The sequence below is a fragment of the Zootermopsis nevadensis genome, unplaced genomic scaffold (genome assembly GCF_977971745.1).
Source record: "Zootermopsis nevadensis isolate Lab colony 2312 unplaced genomic scaffold, Znev_1.0 Znev_ptg000061l, whole genome shotgun sequence".
Lineage (NCBI taxonomy): Eukaryota > Metazoa > Arthropoda > Insecta > Blattodea > Termopsidae > Zootermopsis > Zootermopsis nevadensis.
This window is the reverse complement of record NW_028259192.1, coordinates 10269537-10296481: the sequence shown is the minus strand read 5'-3', so window position 1 is coordinate 10296481 and position 26945 is coordinate 10269537. Positions and strand designations below refer to the sequence as shown.

At 37.7% G+C, this 26945-nt stretch overlaps 1 protein-coding gene across 8 annotated transcripts in view; it reads right to left on the bottom strand.

Annotated features, from left to right (window-relative positions):
• The window catches only part of LOC110838220 (beta-1,4-glucuronyltransferase 1), a 142391-nt gene that overhangs the window by 84950 nt on the left and 30496 nt on the right, over positions 1–26945 (bottom strand). The gene's annotated exons all lie outside the window — the stretch shown is intronic.

The following is a 26945-nucleotide window of genomic DNA, read 5'->3' as shown; positions in this document are numbered from 1 at the left end:
GACTTTCCTGATGGCATATTCTAGCGCAAAGTTAAAGAGCAAGATAGACAAAGCATTCCTTGTTTTAGACCGTTCTTGATGAAGAATGACTCAGATAAATATTAACCTACGCGAATTTTGCTACAGGTTTCATTTAAGCACATTTTTATTAGACTCACTAGCTTCTTTGGTATACCAAATTCAAAAAGAATGTTATATAACACTTCTCTCTTCACAGAGTCATAGGCTTTTTTGAAATCTATAAATAATTGATGTACGGTCCCACTGAACTCCCATTTTTTCTGACGAATACAAAAGATCTGATCAATCGTTGATCTGTTTCGTCTGAACCCACACTGATGATCCCCAATAATTTCATTCGCATATGGAGTTAATCTTGCCAAAAGAATGTTTGATAGAATTTTGTATGAGGATGATAGCAGAGAAATTCCTCGGTAATTACCACACTCAGTCTTGTCCCCCTTCTTATGAATAGGAATAATTATGGAATCCTTCCATTGTTGTGGCATCTCTTCCTTATCCCAAATTAACTGAATAAGCTTATGGATCCTCATATGCAACCCTTTGCCACCTGCTTTAATTAATTGTGCTGGAATCTGATCAATACCTGGAGATTTATAACTTTTCAACTTCCCAATGGCTAGTTCCACTTCATCTAAGCTAGGTTCTGGCACCAACAGTTCAGCTGTATGTATTTTAATCTGTCTAATATCACCAGTATCATGAACATTTAAGAGCTCGCTAAAGAAATTTTTCCACCTATTCACAATTTTTATTGCATCTGCAAGCAAATTGCCACCATCATCCTTTACCAAATTGGTCTGAGGTTGATATCCTTTCTTAAAGTTATTAATGCCTCTGTACAGGTCTCTGATATTTTCTTTCCTTATTATTTGTCTCAAGTTCAGCAATTTTGCCCTTCAGGTATTCCCTTTTCTTATTCCTAAAGGTTCTACTAGCTTCAAGTCTCACGTTACATAGATTATCCGCATTTGTTTTGTTTGGGTCCTGCAAACATTGAAATTTTGTTTGCTTCCTTCGATCTATTAATTTTGAACATTCTTTATCAAACAACGGTTTATTTTGCTTTCTCCTGTAGTATCCTAGTTTCTCTTTCGCTGAAATTTTGATGCAGTTTCTGACATTTTCCCACTCCCTGTTGATGTCCACACTTTCATTATCTTCATTTGTCTCTAAAATTTGAAACCTATTCGAAATTTCAACTTGATGTTGTTCCTTTTCCTCTCCCTCACTTAACTTTTTCAAATCAAATCTTTCTGTGTCGAAATTTTGCTTAGTTCGTCTACTTACTGAAAGCCGCTCCCAAACTTTTCCTACCACCAGATAATGATCGGTGTCACAATCTGCTCCTCTGAATGACCTCACATCAAGTACATTTTTCTGCCTTCTATTATCTACTAAAACATGATCTATTTGATTGTGTGTGTTCCCATCTGGAGAAATCCAAGTGTAAAATAGATTAATAAGCAGTGATATTCAAGAGTTCTAAAGGATAAAAACCGAAATGGTAACGACGTTTAAAATGGACCATGATAACAGGAGTGGTAATAATTTTCATAGTTATTATTAAACAAAACAATTATTAATCAAAATAAGCACACTGGCAAAACGAGTTAACAGTGGTTAACAGTGCACAAACTGTTGTAGAACTAGAAATATTGATAAATGATTTTAGTAAGTCTTTTGGAGGAATATCCTGACTTAAAACAGTTAATATGAACGCATCATTTACTTTCGCAAAAGTATCCAGACAGTCGTTAACTCAACAACAAATCAATCAAAATACGTTTAGACAAATTAGGAAGCAGAAGTGTTGCTAATAACTAATCTAAATAATTTTTCTCTCACAATTGTAAAGCACTTTCAACATAAATTTTAAATAAACTTTCGACGTGGCCCGTTGTGGTGGTAGACAATTTCAAAATTGGTACCTTCATGCTACCATGAGCAAGAGATCCAGGTTATCTGGAGTCTGTAACACCCTGATGATGGAGGCAGCAAGGACCTCTGAAACGTCGGTAAACTTCTACCAGACTACACGGCACAACACAGAAGACATCCATCTTCAGACTCACCGCCGTGAAAATCTCAAATTCGATATACATAATTTCATATCTCGATAGCTGAGCCCTTTTCTACTCAGTCTTCAGCACGTTATACACTTTTTGACATGCAATTAGGGATATCCTATTCAGGCCATATTATTTTACGGGGAGCATAAGAAGACAAACACGAAATGACACTATTTCCCTCATTTACCGTACGAAGTCTCGAGAAAATTAAACATGAGAAAGCAGAAATGAAAAATTAGTTAAACTTCTCTCCTACACTTCAGCAAACTGAGAAGGGAAGAATCTGAGATACGCTGTACAGTCTGTTCCGGTAAAACCTGATAACGAACTCCGTTGTAAATGTTAAATTGTAACTACCAGTCAAGTTCTCTGTTACAGCTTACTTCGTCGATCTGAGTTACCTGATGTGCATAACTTAAGATTAAAATGGCCACCAATCCTAAAACTGGCAAGCAATTTACAAGGAAGCTCCGTTCACGGAAAACGAAAAGGTCGAAGATGTTCTGTCCACAGAATAAATGATAAAAACGTATATTACGTTCCTGAGAAGGTATTCTTACAAGGTAATCTTGACAACAATGTTTTCTTTCACGTTACTTAAATTTAAAACAAAACTGTAGTAACTTGTACTGGCTATTAATATGATAATCTTTACGACCGTGTTATGCATAAATTGTTTTAATCGTTGTCACGCTGTTAACATATTTTCCACGTTACTAGAAAATATATACTATGTTATGTTTAAATTATTATTTTGCCATGTTAAGGATGTCAGCCTTTCGGTTGGCGTTAGCGACCACAAAACACCGCTCTCCTACGTCTGGTATAGGCCTACAATTCTTATAAGACATAGTTCCTTTCATGTGTTTGTAATTCTTAAATGCTACTACTGTTACTCGTGGAAGTTTACTAGTTTCTACAGAAGTAAAAATACATGCCTACAGGATTTCAACCGCTTCCCAGTTAATGTTATTTTCAAACACGACAGTTACCCTCGCGTTCCAGTAGTATTTATAATATGTTTACGTCACATTCTTTATCCAAGTTCTTGAACTGTCAGCAATCTAAGACTTCAGAGTAGTGGTCTCACACTTGCGTGTGGTAAAACTTACGACAATTTCATGAAGATCCTCTCACTGGTACATACCTCATTTCAAGGAAGACCATAAGTCAGGAAAATAAAATATAATTTATTTCCTTACAGGATAAATGAATCTGAGCGAACCAAATTCACATCATGGTTAGTTAGACATCTTCTAATTAATAAATCAATAACAAAAGCAGATTTCGTATAAATTAATTACTTTTAATTGCAATTAAGTCCAGACGTCAAGACAAAAATTAATGAATGGAATTATCAAAAACTATTTAATAAAATGCCACAAAGTAATGGGCTAAACTTTTAATTTTTTTAAAAAACTTGTGGTAAAGAGCCTTTAAAATAGACGGGGAATTATTTATTTTGTATCATCATCCCTTGTCGCTTTATTTTCTTGATCCCTTAACGTTTTACATCCCTTTTGTCTGAAAATGCTACCAGTAAAATTATTTAAGTGTTTTCGTCTTCTACGAGGTGCGATCGAAAGGTTTCAAGACTGCGCATATAAAAACCCGTACACTTATCTCAGGTATTAAATTCATCCATCACCCTCGAAGTAGTTCCCCTGGGAGTGAACACAACGATCCCAGCGCCGCTGCCAAGCCTGGAAGCATCCCTGGAAATCTTTCTTTGTCAGCCTGTCAAGCACCATCTGCGATTCTGCCTGAATCTCTTCTATCGTCTCAAATCTCCTTCCCTTTAGCTGAATTTTCATCTTTGGGAAGAGGAAGAAGTCACACGGAGCTTAGAAAGGAAGATGGGGTCGGTTCTTGCAAGATCTTTGAGCTCCTGACAAACGAGAAGTCGATTCTGCTTCTGGTCCTCAGACAGGATGCGTCGCATGTGAAGTTCTTCCTTTAGAATCAGCTGACAGGTCCCATAGCCTACCCAACAATGTCGCACAAGTCGTTGATGGTACGACGTCGATCTTCGTGAATGGCCTGCCGAATCTTCGTAACATTTTCGGGCGTTGTGCTCGAAGATGGTTGTCCAGAACGCTCGTCATCATCATCGACAGAGGTTCGGCCATTTTTAAAACGTGAATGCCACACAAACGTTTGTGCACGACTCATTGCGGACTCCCCAAATGCTTGCTTTAGCATTTCATAGGTTTCCGTAGCCATTTTGGCGAGTCTTTGGCAAAATTTGATGCACGCGCCATTCCGAAATCGCAGGAGGGTCGGTGTAATGCACTACCAAAACGCCCGTAACTAAGAAACAAATGCTAATTCGATGATGCCGGCTGGCACACTGATTCACTATGAATGTAGGCCGCACCCCCTAGCGGCAGAAGCTCGTACTACATCCGGTTCGCCCTCTATTAACACAGTCTTGAAACTTTCCGATCGCACCTCGTATATTGTCCACCGGCCAGGATAAAATCCCTGCGGCGGGAAGGCAGTTCTGGTGCGGTGCAGGGGGAACGTTTCTTATCAGCTGGACTATTGGGCTGCTATTGGTGGGAAGTATGACACGCCAGACAGTTTCACTACTACACAGACTGAAAACATCAAGCGGTTAAGAGTAGCGTGTAGTGAGTGCACCTGTACTGTGTTCTGCGGATGTTGTGATAATATTCTAGATTAAATCGCTGTGCCTCTCTTAAAGCTGTACCCATTAGAACACATGAAAGCCTGTCGTCTGTTGTTCGTTCAGTGGTTGTGGAACGAATGCTTTTAGGATGGGTCGTCACTCACCGCGAAATTTTGCGCATGCGCGTATATCGAATTATTAGCGGGGTTTTTTCCTGGTCGGTGGACAGTATATGTAGTACCTCCAAAAGTTGCCTAACTGTAGCAGTACTTTCGAAACAACATTTTGCTATCTAGAAAACATGATCAACCTTGAACAACAACGTACATACCTCACTCGTCTTTTTACCGTATCCTATTAGGTCTATGGAGGAACTGGTTAGACCTGCAGTAAAATAACTTATTGAGACATTGATATAGAAGGACAAGTCGGGAACAACTAATGCAGCAGAACGAGCAGTTTCGTAAGACCCTTAAACAAAAATGCTAGAAACAGACAAAACAAAAACAAAGCATGCAGAGAAAAAGGAGCAAAGAATGAAGAGAAATAGCAAGTAAATTAAGGTCGATAATAGAGTATCAAAGATTACTACAAGCAGATAAATACGGAGGGAAAGACCATTTTAGGTGGACTAAAGAACAGAGGTCAAGGACAACATGTAATTATAAACTTAGATAAAGAAGGCGAAGAAGGTAAAGGGTGCAGTGGCAAGTACAGGCATGTAGTTGCCTATCTGTAAAATAAAATTATTTTATTTCTGCCAATTTTCTGCGGTTACGTAGAACACAACCTAGATATCACAGTTCTCAATTCTAAGGAAATATCAGTAGGTTACAACATGTAGGCCGGTGAACTAAGAAGACGACAGAAGAGCAATTGAATAACGGAATAATCCCGCCTCCATACTTTCGGAGGACCTACAATTCCAATTCAAAAGAACAAACGCGAAACGAGCTAAAAAAATTCAATATTATGCATCCCGAAGCAAAATCATGTGGAAAAGTATCACAGTAGCAGGAATCAGATAAACGCAGCGGTAATTAGCGCGATGTGCTCCAGAGGAGAAGCTTCGGGTCTGCAGGTCTACGTAGTCAGCCGAATCGTGACAAAGGTTAATTTATTCTGAGGTCATTCGGCAACTCTTCCGGTGGCATGTTCGAAGACATACCAGACAATTCTGCAATCGTTGGCATGAATTTTGACCAGGGCCAACAACACTCCACATATGAACTCCAAAATGCATTTCAATTACCTGTACACAAACAGTAAATAATTAAGAAGGGTGTCTTTGGGTTGTTGCGCCATGTAGTCTGGTAGAAAATTACCGACGTTTCAGAGGTGCTTGCTGCCTCCATCAGGGCGAGTATGAAGTTAGTGCCCTTTCGAATTAAATATACATACGACGTTAAGGACTTGGGTGAACTGCCATTTACAACTGCTTGGCTGTCATTTAACTAACAAATATTTAGTCCTTTTTCGTGGTTACTTGCAACTACAGACTTCGAAACCAATCACTTTAAACAATTAAACTTTTATGTAAATGACTAGACCAGACAAATGTTTAGGGCACTGTATCAGCCCATATAATAACAATCATCCTGAATATGAAACTAGAATCAATTACCGAAACGTCGAGCACAGCAGTAATTACAACGCGCGGCACGCCGACGTATTCCCTGCTCTGTGGTCAGACACAATTTGGTCGAAAGTTACTTGTTAGGCCAGTAACCAATGATATAGACCATTAAATTTTAATATATTTAGGAAGTAAAACATTAATACGTTAATACCACCTTTAACTGGTAATTTTAAAATATTATACATACAGATGTTGGTAATGTATCTCACGGCAGGAATTTTCAACCATTTCTTGACGCCGGCCAACATTAATCTTTTCTTTTCGACTCGCGCGCAAATTATACATTTATTAAACGTCACGGTAATTAATACACAAACCACTAAATTAGACCTCGTACTGCAAAGAGGTTCACTCATTACACAATCATTCTCATTAACAAAATAAGCAATTAGTGAGATCTTTGACACTGATTCAATATCTGATCTGTTGTTGGAATTCGCATTAATTGACCCAAGTGTTCACCAGTAAAACGCGTCCCAGTTCTTGATTCGACGTCCTTCATTAAGCACCACAGTTACGACATACTGACATAATTAGCAAAAGATGTTATTTGATATGAAGTAATTATTTTCGGGTTACGGAGTGACGTAACACTGCAAACAAGAAGGGTTTATTTCCGTCTTTAGGGAAGGGCTGTTTAATTTGGTGCGCCATGCTATCTTGACCTTTCTGCTATCAAAAAACTGCTTTTTCAGGTGCATATTAAAAAAATTCAAATTAACATGAGGTTTAAGGTTCTCAGGGCAGTAAAGCTGTCGACTATGGCCCTTAGGCTTGGAACTAGAAGACCACAATCGACAAAAATTAAACCATCTGCATCATCAGGGCAACGGCCTGATGATGGAGACAGGAAGGACCTCTGAAACGTCGGTAAACATATACCACACTAGGCGCAACAACCCAGAAGACTCACCGACGAGGAAACCTAAAATCCTACTTAAGAATGAAATATATTTTTCCGAAGAATTTTCTGACATGGGAAACCACTATCCGTGAATGTGATACTTCCGGATTTTCTAAGTCCACGGCGCCTCAAACAAAACAAACCAGCTACCTGCAGTCATACAACTTCGCGTCCAGACATGGCCAGCCAAAGTAACCATTCCTTCTAGCGGCTGGCGTTTTCAAAACGCTCAATGTATTTGTTTGCGAACACAATTGCTTTTGTTGCTTCAAGTTCGCAACGCCACGCTGGAGTACTGGTGAAGAACGGATGTTACATGAAGAGCCGAGACCTTTCGATAGCTCGCTGAGAGTGGCGACCTTACTCTAGACTTAAAAAATAATAAGTTGAATACAAAAACACAGATGTTTCTAAATTATCACAATAAACGGGGATCTTCCGGATGTCCAAGGTCCAATAAATATAGATCCGGTGATGCTTCTGTAAAAAGTTACAAACGAAAGTTCAAGAATGTTCCATCTCTGAAAAACGAAATGCTTGACTAAGGAAGAATGTACTTGTTTCACATATTACAGAAAATACTCTAAATTCCCTTGATGAGCATGGGCACAAGGGCTAACACGATGTCAGAACGAGGTTCGGACACGTTCGAACGCCTCGGATGAGGAACAAATTTCGTTTGCTGCATTCTGTATGCGTTGCCAAAGTCGCTCTCTTGTGTAAACCACGTGTTTCCTAAGCCGAACCGAATGCCGCACGAGATCTACATGGAAGTCCTTTTGAATACATTCTTGATATAGGTTTTACTTCACATCAGAACATTATCTTGTACGCATAATGCAGTTACTTTAACTATTAAGTGTGACCTTTTCCATTGAGAATAAAAGGGCCCAGCAGCTGTGGAATTTCATTTGACTGATCGGGCTGATCTTATAAGATCAGCCCGACTGTGACTGTGACATCAAGTTTCTATTTATCATACCAACAAAATTCTGGCCGTTTTAAAATCACATAGCAGCCTTGTCGAATATTTGCGTCACATCTACTACGTGTCAAATTCTAACCTCTGCAGTTAAACACCCAACTGTTCAACTCAAAACATAATCAGACACTTCCTTCCTATTGCCTCCCCTTTCACCTTTCATAAGCATCTTATCATCCCACCGAGAACGTAACAAAAGCTCCGTTTAAAGTATTTTGCAATGTACTTTGTTCCGTACCTAAATTCTGCCCTTGAAGGGCCCGGAATCTCTAAATTAAGTCACAAATTTTATCATTTATGCGTTATTTTAAATGACGCATCAACGAAGGACTACTGGTAATACGATCCCGGCATGGGTAGGGCTTCCTCTCTGCCTCGCTACAAAATCCGGGCTGGAGCTGTCGTCCCTGACTGCCTTCTACAAATGCATGAATGGGGTAGTGTTCATTCATAATTTTTAACGATACACTAGTCGACCACTAACTAACTAGATGGCTTGCGGGACCCGAAGGTTCATCACCGATTCAACCAAAGTCATTATGTATGTGTGTATGTTTAATGTATCCTACAGTACATATTGGGAAACGACCATCATAAACGCGATGTAATTAACTTCGTACTTGCCATAGTTCAGTTAATTATAATTTTCAGTGTTATATAATTAATGAATTAATGAACTCTCGGTTATCAGAATACAAAGGATTCTGCTTCCTGCAAGTAATAGCGTTCATTTTGTGGTCACGTGACATCCTTAAACGGCCAAATAGATTAATAATAACCAACTAACTAACTAGATGGCTTACCGAACCCGAAGATTCATCACTGAATTAACCAAAGCCCTCAACCGGACCCTGTCCTGGGCCAACAAAATCCAGTCTCCTTCAACTCCTATCTCCCATAGATCCCGCCTGTGATTATCCTCCCATTTACGTCTAGGTCTCCCCAGTGGTCTCTTCCTCTCAGGCTTCCCAACCAGTGTCCGGTGCACACCTCTTGTCCCATCCATGCGCGCTACATGCCCAGCCCATCTCATTCTTCTTGACTTAATCACCCTGACAATATTGGGGGAGTATACATTTTTAAGCTCATCATTATGCAGTTTTATCCATGCCCCATCGTCTTCTCTCCTAGACCCAAATAACCTCCTCAACACCCTATTCTGAAACACCTGCAATGTGTGTTCCTCCCTCTGAGTGAGACACAACGTTTCACACCAATACACAACAGGCAAAATTATCGTTTTGTATACTTTAATCTTTTAATCTTTAGATTCTTAGAAAACACTAGTCGACGTCGACCACATTTTATTCAAATTGATTAAAAGGAATGTGAAATTGAAGATAAGCTAAATGCTAAACGGGGCAGGGTACATTCAATTTTACTGGTACACTGTTTTCCATGCAGTATGATGATTAAGGATTAATACGTCTTACAGAGCAGATCTTACTGTCACTGACGCTCGCTTTACCTGCCCGTATGTGGGTTAACCGTTATACTTTACCCCTTTTCCCATAATCTCACTCCCCCGCACTCCGCATAAGAACCCATAAAAGCATCTCATATTGGACAGGCAGTACGCCACCTATTCTAATGGCGTTTCTTACCACGTGTGTTGGAAATACAACACTCTTCAAGTGATTAGGGAGTTAGAACAAAAACGTCTGTTTTTGTTTCCGTTGCACTTCGAGAAGAAAACGAGATTAGAAACTCAGGACGAATGTAAGAAGCCACTAGTTACTGCCCAGAAAGTTAGAAAATTCCGATACCTATCGTAGTATTGAATCCTGGGACGTGTTAAGACATTGGCTTTGTCTCTCACTCCACATTTTGAATCATCCCACGTTAAATCAACACATCTCACAAACTCATCAACTCCGATTTTAATTCAATTTGAGTCACGTGAAATTAATGCCTGCTAACATTCGTGATTCTAGTGAGTATTTCAGGAGACACAACGACTTAAAACTTTTAAAAATTTGTAAAATTTGCTTTGAAAGTGATCGCTAATTTCGTTCTAACTCTAACTTGACATACAGATATTAAATTCGGCGTGTATTAAAGCACTTCAAAATGATGAATGGCAGAATTTCATTTCGAAACTAAACCAGTTCAATGTCGTTACATTTTAAAATGTGACCGTTAATTTTCAATGAACTATAATTTTATGCAAAACTCTGAAACAATTAAATGTTACTTGACTCAAAAACACTGAATGTTTGAAGGTGGAAAACTGAAACTTGTCAAAGAATTAAATATTACTTCCTTGTTTACTATACATAAAATTCACAGCTCACCATTGTCTGATTTGTTTCAGAATGCAGACAATACACTGAGCCTCTCTAGTTACGTGGTAATTTCAGACTGTTTCATGTTCCAGTAGTTGTGTATCTTTATCAATGACATTTAATACAGTTTACGACGAGAAGCTTTCAGATCGTTCAAAACCGTATCGATTACTTCTCTAATCGGTCTGATGCTCAGTACAAAGATAAAAGAAATATCAACCCATGTTTCTGTCAGGATATTTTCAAGTTCTAAATGGTATTTTTATGCAACAAACCCCATGACAAACAAAGGTACGTACGATCATGTAACTGCAACAGTTATGCGGCCCTTTGATCTTCAAATTATGGATCGTCTTCAAACAAATAGATGGTGTATCACGAAAATGTACATTAGTATGTATCTACATACAAATCCTTGACCTACAAAATTACAGGCACATGAAAACAACACTCGAATAAAAATAACGATGACGAACCAGTGTGTTTATGTTACAAATTCTAACTACAAAAGATAAGATACTGCATTTTTCTAACTATAACAAACATTCGCAATTTATTATAAAAATTCGCAGCACACGTAAAACCTTATGGCTGCACACCGGCTGCGAACACTACGCTAAAAATCGGGCATCCTGTAAATTCCTAGGCAAGATATTTTGATGGAAGTTGAATTCTGAATTGTTGTTGGTAGAACGTACATGCTCAAGAATGACAATATCAACAAGAAACATTCTTCCTTTTATAAATAGATAAAGCTAATGTAAACTATTAAGTTACGTGTAATTTTTCTAACATACTGGCTACAATAAACGGCTAAAGTACTGTATAAAACCAAATTTTACAAAATGCACAATCACCCCAAAAATGTTTCTCACCACAGTGTACCTATTGATTACTTTTCAATATAAGTTACAGAGAATAATAATATTTTATGTTCTAAATCATACGTCAGAGAATAAGGAAATTGTCCAGATTCATCACTTCCGGCACTTGAGTATGACAATAAATTTATCAAAGGAAAACTTTCCAAAAGTTTATTTATGTTCGTAGAATTTAAAGTTTTCACAGCGGTGAGTCCGAAGATGTCTTCTGATTTGTTGCGCTGTGTAGTCTGGTAGAAGTTTACCGACGTTTCAGAGGTCTTTGTTGCCTCCATCACTAGGGCAGCAAGGACCTCTAAAACAATGTTAAACTTCTACCAGACTACACGGCGCTATAACCCAGAAGACAGCCACCTTTTTAATTTATGTTCACCAGCATAATGTCACATAAATATCAAGTAGCATGTATCTTTGATGGATCCACGTTATTAAAGATTCGTATTAGGGAAGGATAATCCTCAGTTTAAATGCACTTTACGCATTGGTTAAGAATATTATTCCTTTTCTTACTTCGTTATCCGATATTCGTTCAAAGGTATTTAGAAATCATGTTAACTAAGCAATGGAATCAAAACTAGTTTAAGCCTTAAAAAAATCAAACAAAATTAACGTCTAAGATTTCTGTCTTCTCGGTAGTCTGACGGAGGCAGTATGACCTCTGAAACGTTGGTTAACATCGACCAGACTACACAGCGCAACAACCCAGAAGACAGAAATCTTCATACTCATCGCCCTGATGACGGAGGCAGTATGACCTCTGAAACGTTGGTTAACGTCGACCAGACTACACAGCGCAACAACCCAGAAGACGGAAATCTTCATACAAAATTAACGTATATTAAACGCGTCTGCTCACTCACATTTGACTGTATAGGAGCAATGTTTTTGTCCTGCAACACACACACACACACACACTTTCTAGTCATTTGCTTATCACCTCATTCAGATAATGAGACTACGATAATAAAATAAAACTTCTGCAGCTTTTCAATTATTCTGTTATTTCAAGTTTTTCTTAACGACGCTTTTAGTATAAAGTCTCTTATAGTCGGAAGATAGTATGCGAGTGAGAAATAAATTGCTAAAGGATGTGGAAGGAAACGGTCGTGGTCTAATTTAATGTACTATCCCGGCATACATCTGAGGGACTAATGAAAAGTAAGAAAACCCTCAGTCAGTATGATCGAGATTTGACCTCGGTACCTCCCGAAAACGAAGCAGGAGAGCTCATCACTCAACTACGACATTAGATCAACTTCCTATAGCATTTAATGAGTGCCACGTTAGAAAATTAAGAATCTTAGTGTAGAAATATGAAATTATCCCACTCACTTTTCAGTAAACATGAATTAGCAGTGACCGCGCGGTCTGAGGCGTGGGCCTTGTGCCGCTTGGTCGCTGGGGTCGTGGGTTCGAATCCACTCAAGCCATGGATGTTTTTCTGTGTTGTGTTGTCCTGTAAATAGGTAGAGGCCTTGCGACGGGCCGATCCCTCGTCCAAGGAGTCCTACCGAATGTCTATAATCAAGCCAACGAAAAGTTGGGACCCGCAGTGCTCAGGCACTTGAAGAACGGGTCGTTCCCAGTATCTACGACAGTCGTCAATGCCACTACAGTTTTTAATTTTCAGAAGAGCTCTCTTTATCAGCAGTTCCCCGCCTTCCCCTCTACCAGAGTTCGTTTTCGCAGTCGATTTAAGAGGCAGATTGTAAGTACAAAGATTTCGAAACTCCTTTGGTCTGCTTAAATAATTTTTGGATCTGGCAGGACTTCAACATTAACAATAAAACATTAAACAGCAAAAGAACACGTGTGAAAGGAGTGGATTTACTGGCAGAGGAAGAAGAAACAAGTGAAAAAGGAAAAGTAGGGCACCTGCTTTCAGAATTATGTTCGATCAAGGTTTCCTTATCGTGGATTCTCAGAACATTTGAAGCGATGTATTGCAACATTACACAGTTCAGTATTCTGTTGTTTTGCGATGAAAGCATTCTGAAAATCTAGTTTCATTCTGGTAAGTTTCGCACCGATCATATGATGATATTTCAACAATATCCAATGATTAATCTGCTGGGTTCTCCGAAACAGAAATTAATTAATATCTGGATGATTTCAAATAATCATGTACTTGCGCGTCATAGAGTTATGAATCACAAATCTAGCTCTTATATTCCGCCTTCATTCCACGCTGACACTGATCGATAATTTTCTTCTCGAAGTTTCAACACACACAAACACTTCCATTGTAAGTACATTTCACAATGATTAATATTATTTTAAATTTCCATACTTTGATAAACCCACAGATAACAATGTCTTACAATCTACCTATCTGTCCATCATTATGATATATCTGCAGTAAGAAAAGTGGCACTGAACGTCTCCGTGCAGTGGTTAGCACTCCTTAATACTGTAAAAGCCTGGGTTTCGAAACCCGATCCGAAGGTCATCTATCCCCATTCTGTTATTGAGAAAGCGAATTCAAGGAAATAGATACTCTTCTTAAAAGCCAACAGATTCTCAGTTTTAAGTTTTTTAAAGAAGGAAAGAAAAATAATTGTAAACTTTAGGGTAGCTGTAACAAGAATTTCCCGAATGCGTTTATTCCTGTCTATCAGTTGTTGATGTTGGTATTTTGGGCCGTAATACCGCGTGGAATTGTGGGTCGATACCATCGTTTGGGATAAACGTACTGTCTCCATCTTCAGGGTTAGAGCTTGAGATAGTTTGTTTATCCGAAACGTTTGTATCTACCCACAATTCCAAGCGGCATTACGGTCCAGAAGAAAGTGACATCTTCCCCGCTGTGAGAACCTTGAATCACCTGTCAGTTATTTCCTGACGTCATCACAGCCCTTGGATTAATCGGTTTATAGTCACAAAATAGGGCCTACTGCCAGTAGTTTGTGATATAGATCAGCGGTTTTAACCTTTTGATTTCTGCGGACCCCCACTGAATCACTACTGGAAGCCATTACTACAATCTGAACCACAAAACAACACACAAAAATACACAAATTACGAAATGTTTTATTTAATTCACAAACAAACAAAAATATACAAAAATCAGAATTTTAATTTTAATGGGAAGGATGATGCTACATCTCAGCGACTGGCTTTTCAATATTTGTTTCAGTTTTTGAGAGTTGAATTCGGAGGTCAGATTCTGCATTTCTTAAGCCGTTTCTGTATTTATTTTAGAGATACATAAGAGCTTAAAAAGCCTTTTCACATAAATAGGTGGCGGGGAATGGAATTAAACTTTTAGTGCTTTGTACGATAATTCGGGATAATCCATTCGTACATGCAGCCAAAATTGCCACAGAATTTTCCTTACAATGCACTATCCGTAGAGATTTCAATCAAGCCATTTTTTTCTGCTGCTGTCAAACCCTCTAATTTGTCAATATCTACATTGAATGGATCTTTAATCCAATTATTACTTTCATCTCGAGGTGGAAAGTACTCGCGAAAAATACATCGCAGATTTTGCAGATGCTGGGTAAAATATTCCAAGATTTCGTTTCATAATTCATCAGCAGATTCCAGAAAGGTCTTCATGTTTTGAAAAGCAACGAAATTTCTTTTTGATAAGCGACGAGCCACACAGTTCTAGTTTTTTGATCATTGCCTCGATATTGTCTTCGACATTAAAAATTGTGATGCCTCCTCCTCACATGCTCGAGTTGAGTGCATTTAAATGAGTGAATATGTCTGCCATATACGCCAACATGGCTAACAAAGAATTACTCATTGAAGCGCTCGGTAAGTGCTAATGGATATTCCAGATCAATGAAGAATACTCTGATTTCATCTCAGAACTCGAAAATCCGAGACAAAACTTTGCCTCAAGACGGCCATCGGACTTCTGCATGCAGCAAAAGCAGATGCTGATCACTATCCATAGACTGACAGAGATGTCCTGTCCTAGGTTTGATAAAATTTACGATTTTGACTAATTCATTCTCGACTTTTACAATTCTTCTGGCATCTTAGGCGGTTAGAAAGGGAAGCAATGACTTATGATGATCATCCTTCTGTGCGATACTGAGTGTACGTCTCCCCCCCCTTCCCCCTAACACAAAATACTTCTGAACCGACAGCTTTCCATACAACTTATAGTATGAACGCCAGGCCGTGGAGGCCAACGCTCGGTGAAATTCAGTGCATTTCTGCCATTAGTAACGATGTACTAACGTGGCGATCTTGGTGAAGTTCGGTGGAGTGAGCAATTAATCTCATTGTGGATTACTGACAAAACATATAACTTTCTTCAGGCCAGCTTCGTACACTGGAAACAGCGAAAAAACAACATGCGAAATCTTTATTTACTTTCCAGACCTAAACCTGTACTAATAAACGATAAACGCAGAGAAGCATACGAGATTTGAAATGATGATAGAAACGTGAACAAGTCTACAGATTTCGTATGAAACATTTCATGTGGGATGAAATTATAGACGTGGCAAACATACGAAACTTCGAGGTTATGTTTGCAATATACAAGTACACGTGAATGACAAAGTTTTAAAAGTAGCAACGTAATTACGCCTGACGACAGATGGCAGCAAAGAACGGAAAGCAGTAGATATAATGATGCCTAGAATATCTTGTTGCTCTGGGTTCGTAACCCACTATCACAGAACTAGTTTTAATGTAGGCCTTTAAAAAGCAGTTAGTAGGTTATGATGCACATTCAAATCCATTCCACGAAACAGGGAATTTTGTCACGCTTTCATGTGTCGTTAATGACCAGTTAAAAAAACTCCCGAGTCATTAAAATACGTAATGTTATGAAGCCCATACCTCGTACTACAGAGTACTGAACTTCCTGCTGTCTCAGCTGTGAGAATGCAGACAGGATTTAACTGCCCCAGGATACTGACCATTAACGAGAAGAGCGCCTTGTATATTACAACAGCTTCAATAACAATTGCTTGTCATTAATATCATGAAAGACAGATTTTAATTTGCAACCATATGAACCCACATGCTACATGCCTTGTTTATCTTACACAAAGATATATATGGTGATTGCAGGTAACGAAAGACTGTCTTCATTACTATAGTATTTTTCAGCGGAATTGGCGGCTGAGTAGAGTTCTGCTCTTTGTGAGTGACCAATCAGCGCAAAGAAGGTCTGTTGGTAAACAGGGAGACCTCAGTCCGTTCAGAAACCCCGTGGTAGAAGCATCGGCAACCGCACTGCGTTGTTGCCAATTCCTTTAGTTGTTTGTTGAAGTAACCCTTCTCATACCACCACACCATGAGAACGTGTGTAATCGAAACTTCGTTTATTCTTATCCACATTAAGCAGTTTTGGAAGTGTGATCACTTCCTAGCTCTGCTTGCCCTGATCCCACGGTATCGAATGGATGGATCGGACAGCTGTTCTGGGCCTGATGCTCTGACCACCTGCAAGAATATAATTCCCGCTTCCCTCTAAGCTGTCTGATTGCAGAAGTTCGTTTATCAGGGCTTCCTTTTCTGTGACCACTTGTTGGAAGAGCAGTGTGGGACTGCAGGTTGCAATGTTGCCTTAGTCTGTGCATCCGCTATTTGTCAAAAAGAAATCTTTGTTCTCTGTGAACCGCCAGTTGCTGGCTGGCTTAAATGAACTTCGCTGTGTGTTTTGTTAACACGGTTAATATTGTATCGACTACCGTATAAAAACACTATTATGTTTTCGGTCTGGAAATGCCATGTGCTTCAGAGGGCTAGACGAGCTAAATATGTAGCTCAAATGCAGCGCATGCATTATGAAGTGTGATATAATCTAAATCTGACTTCAGCGAATTGCTTTGATCATCATTAACATCACCGAAAAGAGTTGATTAAATAAGGACCCTTCTTCCCTTATTTAAATGCCCCTACAATTCTGTTTATTGGTTTTCTGACATTTCTTTTACAACTTCTGCTATAATTACGAACTCTCTTTGAGAAACAAATTTCATAAATCCTTACAATATGGTCACTACTCTTAAATCATGTCTGTTTTATTATTAAACTGTGATTCCTTTCTAATATCTTCATTTCTCATCTGAGTTTTGAATGTAACTTCTGCTACTAGATCTAAGATAAAGCTTGTTTCTGCAAACTTCATCCGTCTTAAAAAACAGAATTCATTGTTCCATAATGAAGTATTTATTCCAGTACTTTATCATTAAAATAGTTTGTTGTTAAGATCCATTTCTGAAAGTTTATCTTCTCCATATAAAACCTCACTCTTTTTTAAATAATCTAATTACATCTAATTCAATTCAGTAACACAAATTATTATTTGATCCCTTATAAGTGATCCCCTCTTCCGTCCGTGTTCTCACTCGAAAAGCTAATAATCTTAGCTCTGCTGTTGAAATTCTAAGATGGCAGTCTCTTATGTAGTAATACATATTTACGTTCTGTGCACCATTTGATTTAGTCACAATCGCCGAGTCGTCTACAAATAATCAACTACGCACTAAATAACTTAAACGTTTATCAATTTTGTCTAGCTATTTCAATAGTATGTAAATATAATACAAAATGAGTGAGGCACTAGCAAACTTTATTACTATGTAGGATCTGAGGTCTTGACGGCGGTGAGTCTGAAGGCTGATTATAGAGGCTGCAAGGACCTCTGAAACGTTGGTCAACTTCTACCAAACTACACGGCGCAACAACCCAGAAGACAGATATCTTCAATATTTATTACTTCTTGGATTTGAGATGCTTCCTTGTTCATCTTAAGCCACCAGACTGACGCAAAAAAATCACTGTCGAAATTCTGTGCGTATCTTTTATCCACGTAGTTTTACGCTCGACATGTTTGGACAGAAATACACTGTGTGAAATAGACAGATGGTTCAGGTAGCGTCAATGTATTTATAAGCACTGTAAACCTACACAACGGAATGTAAGGAGAAAGGTCAAGGGTGAGCTGGCAAAATGATTCTCAGGGTTGTCTAGTCATTAAATTGCTTAATTCGTAAAGACAAAAAGAAAGATTCAGTGGTAGTTTATTGTCGTGATTTTGGTATATCCGCTGGCGGGGGTTTCCCTGGAAAAGGGGGCGGGGGAACGTAACGGCCATTAAGAAGAAAGTTGACGTAGGCATACTTCTGAATGGTTGTGAAATTTTGTAGTTCACCTGAAGGGAAGAATATAAATTGCGATAGTCCGAGAAGTAATACTCAAGATAAATCTTTAGATCTAAGACAAGAAGTAATAGGACAGATAAATTTTAATTCTGAGCTTTAATGCGTCAATTTCATCAGTTATCTTACTATATTCATAAATTCAAGGATGATGAAACTGTTAGTTATGTATAACGCGAGTGGGAAATTTATGTAAAATATTGTTCAGAAAACCTGAACGGAAGAGATCAGGTGTAAAATGGAGGACAACATTAAACTACATCTCAAAGTTATGACGCTTTCGTAAACCCAGTAATAAAAATGGGCACAACCACAACGAATGACGAACAGTGAAAGCAGGTCAGCAGTAATGAAACAGAATGTTTTAACAAACTAGTATAAATGCCTGACACTGAACATGATCTTGAGCCAGTTCCATCCACCTTCCACCCTCACAAATTACTTCCCCATATTCCATCTTAATGTTATAGTTTCACCTTCTATGCTTCCAGGTGTTCGATTCTGTTTTAATTTCTTGTCTCCTCCACAGTCCAATAATTCAAGGTAACGTAAAGTAAAAGTGACCAAGTTCTTCGTTAAATAATACCCTCGGTTCCTACTCCAGATATTTTGAACGTTAGCTAGAGTTTTCTGAAAGTTTCCAAAATTTTCGCATTTAATTTTATATCAGCAACGCGGAGCTGCGTAAACTGTCATGTCCACTCGCTGCCGGGAAGCGAACTTCTGTGGTGTAATCATTGCACCTGGAGCCAGCACCGTCAGGTGCCAGGTGTGGTCAGCCATACGCAAAATGATGTTCGAAGAACATTCAGTTTAAAAGTTTTAATGACGGGCTCTCCACTGCAGACATAACTTGAAGGTTTTAATTGTCATGTCATACTTTACGCATTAAAATCACCCATGATATTGCACTAATTATTTACATTCTACCGTGTCCAGCGATACATGCATTCATTCTTGTCCTCATGTTTAATGGAACCCGGCGAAGGGTTCCTGTCACGAAATTAGTTCATCAGACGAAATACTGTCGGTTTGCTTGGCACAGGAGAATCGGAAAATGTCACAAAACTCATCCTGGAAACTCAGGTAAGAACCAGATGCCAGGTAGTGTTTTGACAATTAACACTCGTTGCACTTGTTAAAAAGTAATCCTTGCAATTCGACTGTTGAAAGACAAATGACAGACTGGAAGGTTACGGCATGACGCGAACTGCATGCGCTCTTGTACAGTCACGCTAATACTGTGTACTTATTAATCCAATCGAAATGTAGTGAACTACAAGCAATCAGTAAATATTTTAATATGGATTGCACGGCATTTTGATCGCCCTGTACTAGATGTCATTGTCGAAGAAATTACAGCCATCTTGCATTTAAGTCGATTAGATGGATCGTATTGAGATTTATGTTCAATATTGATTTGAGATACGTCTCGGTTTTTCAGCAAAGCCACGACATCTTGAATAAGCAAAACACATCGGTTTGGTGAGGAATAAAACTGTTTATGTTTTCATTTTCACACTGCTCGAAATTTAATGGAATTGAATTTGTGGTTACAAACTAATTTTGTTTCTGGAACTCGCTTACAGTAGCTTGTCCAAAATGGTATTATTTCCTGGGGTGTCTTGTCACTGGTAAAGTGATTGAATGTGTAAGCCTTCCGCATTGCAACAGCGCCTACAGTTCACTACAAAGTGAAGTTCCAGGAGTGTATAAGAAAGAAAAAACTATTATTCATCTGCTTTACTTGTTTCTCTAAATAAAAAGGCATGCATACATTACATGATGGTTCTCCTTTTTAAACAGGTTTCAGTAGCCGTAATCAATTAGACATTTGGTAGGACTATAATAAATTCTTCTCGGGCTAAAAGCCGTGTAAGGTGTCTTAATGAAGAATACACCAACGTTTCGAGAACCATCTTCGTCCTCGTCCTCAGGGTACTGTAGAACTACGTGGCCAAAGATAGTTCTCGAAAAGTTGGTGTTTTCTTCATTAAGCCACCTGACACGGCTTTTAGCCCGAGAAGAATTTATTATACTTAGTCGCCGTGAAAGCTTCAGATCACATTTGGTGGGACTCCTTGGAAGAGTGATCTGCCCATAGCAAGGCCTCTACTTGTACACAGGACAGGAAGACGCCGACAGACATCCACGTCTTGAGTGGTATTCGAACCCACGGTCCCAGTGTCCAAGCTCAGCCACTGTGACCAGCAATCCATATGTTAGCAAAGCCCATTTTTTAAATCTGTTCCTCTTTGGATCATTTACACCAAACTCCATAGAAAGTAAGGGCCAGAAACAGCCTGTAAGATTCCAAATCTTTCTCCTTGACTGATAATCCCACACATTAGAATATGTTCTTGTTTACCTCGGAGTCAGGCGTACAAATTTCTTATTATTTGGACAACAACTCAGGAAAAGAATGGGTAGCAGAATTTACATGTTATCGGCGTTTCCTCCCTCTAGAGTTCTCATTGTTTCAGGATTTGTTGCTCGACTGGCTTCAGGCTTCCGCCTCATCGGATAACTGCGAGTGATAGATGCCTGATACTGTAGACCGCGTTCTTTGAAGAGCTAGAAAGGGTCACTCGAAGTGAGTCATGAGCTTTCATTGGGACTGCTGGGAGTGTCGAAAATAAGTTAGTCTTTCCTTTGTGTTCACGTGTTATTTACTCTGTAAAGAAAAGGTGATGGCTTCTCAGACAGGCCTACTGCCTCTGAATGCGATCTACAAAAGTAGACCAAACTCAGGCATAGTAATGAAGACAGCTGTTCCAGGATGATCCCACCAAGTTCAAACTCAATTATCTCAGCAACGAGTGATTATAATTTGAAGAATCTTTCCAGACACACTGTATCACTGAAATCATTTGTTTAGGTCGATTTTGTATACATTATACCAAAAAATGGCATGAGTACATTCGATCATCTGAAAGCCCAGAAAATGTCAGAAGAGCGTTCCAGGTAAAGTTTGGTGTCAAATTTGGACTGGACAGGCACAAAGTTTAAAACCTCGTCACGACGTTTAGCATGAAATGATCCAACGTTTGGTTAAATTTGTGATACGATTGTGGAAGACAGAAGAATTTGAGGGCAAACACATCGAACACTTCGTAATACAAACGGCTTGAGAATCTGAATGAGATTTTTGTGCTTAATGGTTCAGGTGAAATAAAAGGATTAAACTAGTAGGTTTTGGGCCATCCTGAATGTTTATTGTAATACTTGATTCTTTCATTCAAGCTCGTGCAGTATTTTATTAATTCGGTCAACGATTTCGGTATCAGACAGCACACAGCACCTCATCAGACTATGAATGTCATCTCCCTTAATAGCCTAAACTTCAATCCTAGCCGAGTGTAAATGGATTCAGAACAATTTTCTTCTTTTACTTCCACACGTTTGTGAAAGATGAATCGGTTGGAATTCGGATGGGAACGGTCGTAAAATGTATTTAAGGAACTATTTCAGGCTCTTGCAAACACTTTATTGAACTTTCCAATTCCACAAAAGCCGGGAATTTCTTAACGATTAAAATATACATAACTATGATTTAGCCCGTTCATTTTATGGATGTAAATGGGGAAAAGAACATAGATTGACGACGTTTCAAAAAAATATTTAGACCTCGGACAGAGGAACTAACAAGAACATGCAGAAAATTAAATAAAGTAGGAGCACCGTAATATACTACAGCAAAAAATACATAAATTGGCGAGGCATGTAGCACGTATAGGAGATATAACAAGTGCATACCAATTTGAGTCTAAAATCGCGACAGGAAGACCACTTCTGAGGCCTTTGCGTTGATGAAAAGGCAATAACACCTCTTCTTAAAATAACAATGTGTAGAGATGTGGATTGTGGATCTGGCGGTTGGGCGATCGTGTAAACGTCAATGAACTTCAGGGGTTATGGGGTACTTGCTGGCTAGCTGAGCGACCATTAGCTTCCCAAGAAGGACTCTGCTCTATCTACGCTACTGTAATTAACTGTAATAACAAGGAAGGAGAGGGAATTCTTCGGCTGCGAACGCGCTGTATTTTATTACCGTACTGAATATTAATTCAAAATAAAGGCGGAGGAAAATAATGGAATAACGGGCTGCGTTTACATTTATTTTACGACGCCGCGTTACGCAGTCTAATGAGAACCAGTTAATGTTTATGAATGATGAGCTCGGACGGAAAGTATATTCTCTGGACTATATTATTATTCTCAATAAGGGACATGATCTAGATAGGATGTCTTGATACATGATCTAGCTTGGTTATCTGTTTTTTGTATTTATTTAACGTTTTACATTTATATTAGTGTTCCCTAGGTGGATTATTTGATTTAATTATATTTTTCTTTGTGTGTAATACTGTTTCTATTTTGGGCTTGCCTGCATTTGGCTGTTATTATATTTAATACTGTACATGTATAAGTTTAGTTAATCTGTTTGTGTAATATTTTTCATTATTATTTCATTATTATTGTATGTATTATCAGTGTTTGCCTGTTATTGGCTTCATGCTGTTGGCAAACACTTAAATAAATGAACTGAATTGAATTATTATATTTTAAGGTATTTAATCTTAAAATTAAATTATTTGGTTATTCCGTCAAATCACAATGTATTTAAAATAAGATAATTAAAATAATTAAAATATCATCTGTGTTCCATATCGAATAATCGATTTACAATTGGAACAGTTACAACATGTTTCGGTTTTATTAAACCATCATCAGGTGTAAAATTATATTAAATTTAAAACTCAATTACAATTTTTTACAATTTTTCGTAGTGTAGTTTTTTGGAGGTCGTGTCCTGATATTTTCATATAATGGATCAACTTTATTGTTTGAAGTGATGCTTTTGATGTTTATTACTGATAGTAATAAACCTTGATCAGATACGGTAATACTTCTGGATCACCTCCAGACACAACTGTGTTGTCTACTATTTCATCTCTGACCGATGTAAACATCAAAAGCATCACTTGAAACAATAAAGTTGATCCATTATATGAAAATATCTGGACACGACCTCCAAAAAACTACACTACGAAAAATTGTAAAAAATTGTAATTGAGTTTTAAATTTAATACAATTTTACACCTGATGATGGTTTAATAAAACCGAAACATGTTGTAACTGTTCCAATTGTAAATCGATTATTCGATATGGAACACAGAATGATATGTTAATTATTTTAATTATCTTATTTTAAATACATTGTGATTTGACGGAATAACCAAATAATTTAATTTTAATTTAATAAATCACAATATGACGCAACTACACTATTTTATGTATTTAATCTTGTAAGTTTTTCTACTTTTTATTGTTTTTAGTATTAATGAATTGAATTATTATATTACTTAGGCATAATATTTAGCCCGTTTACTCGTGAATTATCACTCAAAAAAGGAATTGAATTATTATTATTATTATTATTATTATTAATATGGTACATTTATATATTTAGTTTGATTTGTTTGATTTTGTATTTGTAATGTTTCACTTTTATTATTATCGAAATGAATGTAATTATTGTATTATATTTCAGTTTGTAGTGTTGTTCAATGCTTGACTGTTATAGGCCTTATCTGGCTGTTGTCAAGCACTTAAATAAATAAACTGAATTATTATTGTTGTTAATGATGCAAGATTTCAGCTTCTCAGCATTATACATTGTTCTAAAATCTCCTAACTTCCTGTTACGTCAACATTCACTCAATACCCTTAAAACAGTCGCAAGACCAACTAAATCAAACTCAAAACTGACCGACAACTGCAGCATACATAGTTTTGCCGAAATCGATCCCATGATTCGGTTCCTTTTACTGCGGACAAGCTATATGAATCGAAGAGCTGTGCTTTTAAATTAATTTTTTAATGCACCCGTAACAAAAGTACCACAATAAACAAGTATACACTCACAGGTAATAAATTCTTCATAACATACCACTTGTTTGGAAGTTAACTTCATGTTTATTATAGATTTATATATAACACCAAAATGCTCTGTCATTATTTCTCAACTTCTAAAACTTTAATAACCTTCAAAAAATCTCCAAGTTCCGCCTCCTCGTTACGTTTTGATCAGGCTGAAACTTGGTGTGATAAGAGGCAATTTGCGAAGTTATCTTTATCCCACTCTGAATAATAAACGCGCGGTTATGTTACTCGTATTTTGTCGATAGTTTTCCCTCGCGTCCAAGTTTAAAGTCTGCCGGAAACGACATCTGCAGTTCTTTACTTTCAGCTTTGTCTCCCAGTACGTAACCTTATTACAATGTTTTTATTACCATAGGTGTACCACTGAAATTTATAACCAAGAAATTCACTAGATTTAAAACACCTAACATGTAAAGGGCCAATTAAACAATACGGTGAAACAACTTCAGTGGACTCGCATGGACACAAATCCAGATCATAATTATCCAGAAAGAAACAAATCAACACAAACACACACATCATGACAGCGGTCACCACATCAAGTGGAGGAGGATCGGATAACAAATATGACCATCAAGCACCAGGGAACCAACAAACTAACAAACAAAACATAGAACAACACGAAACCATATCTTTTTGGACAGAACAATTTACAGAAAACCACTGATAATGTACCAAAGCACTGTATGAAAATAACTACTCTTAATGTGAATAATTTTAGCCCCAACATTTGACGATTTACTATACTTGATTTTAACTTCCTTTAAGTTCATTAATAACCTCCAGGGCCAATATTGTAAGTCTTGTTTGTCCCATGTTACAAAAACTCCGTTCGTATTAATCTGCCACCATGAAGTTTAATGTAATCTTAATAATCTAAATACTTTATCATAACGAAAACCTAATGAACAGCACATTCGTTGATCTGTTTAATTTTCCATTAATACTACATATCCAAGTTCGTCTAGACAAGAAAAACTACAAAAAAGTTTGCAGACTGAAATTAAACTAAACAAAAAAAAACAATATTAGGAGGGAGGTATCAATCGTGAATATTACTTAGCAAATCAAACATTTGTTAGGCAGACGTTTCTACGTATTTAAATTACAGAATATACGATGGGCTGGAGACGCAAATTGGGGAAGGATAATATATATTAAAAATAAATTCGGCACGGAAAAAGTTTACGAGGCAACCACGTGGATAGCCGAGAATAAAAGAAGACAACAGCAAAATATAATCTTTGGCAAATTGCTTTGAATTGGTGTGAACTTGAATAAACTAAATCAGTGAACAGGGTGTTAGCAATGCTGTACCTAATAGGTCCACTTTGATATAGTTAAATGGATACAATTTCGTTGTAAGTCCAACACAGAAGTCTCACATACAAACTGTGATTTATTCGTCATAACTAGTCTAAAATTAATGTCGATTAGTAACAAATTTGTTCATAAATCTGATTTCAGTGGGTATCTTTGTAATCTAATTCAAACGTAATTTAGTACTGAAAGAAAAAATATGAGTTGTCTGCTCGTAAAAATGAAATGAGAATGTTGCATGATTCAAAGCCATTACCTTAACACAAGCATTAAAACACCAAACGTGCTTATATTCGGCAGCCATTTCGTGCTTCCAAGGACTAATGTGCAAAATCCTAAAAAAAGGGCAATATGTGCACCTCTGAAAAAATGTTTTGACTTTCCTATATCGGGGGGGGGGGGGGGAGGGGGGGAGGCTGCCGATAGCTCGAGAGTCAATTTTGCGAGCTGACTAATGTAACTTCGAAACTGGTTTACTTCCACAGATGATTTTGTTTCAGTTTCTATTATTTATAACCGCAAAGGAACTTATTTTGTTCAAATATATTTGGGATTGTAAATGCACTCATTATTGAGAGCAAAACCTGGGGCTTGTCTTAAACCTACATATTACACACGAACAAAAAATACCATAATAATAATAGGAATAAAATATGTCATGACATAAAGCCGACTGTTTTCTGGTATACTGAGCCGTTCAATCTGGTAGAAGTTTACCAATTTTACAGAGGTGCCTGCTGCCATTGCCCTGATGATGGAGGCAGTAAAAACTTCCGAAACGTCATTAAACTTCTACCAGACTACACGGCGTAATATCCCAGCAAATAATCTTCTTCCTCGCCGCCGTGAGAACCTGAAATCTCACACAATGTCAGACCAGTAACAGTACAGGCCAAAGTCATAAATATTACGTATTCTATAATGCTCCACTTGTGATTCTGGCCTACAACGGAGTGACAGCTTAAAATAACATTTACTATTAATATATATATATATATATATATATATATATATATATGAAGTAAAAGCTAACAAATGGCAAAGGTGATTACAGAAAAGAGAATTCCTAAGAAAACACGACTATACACCATTTCTATTTTAGTCTACACTCTATAATCTACTCTACG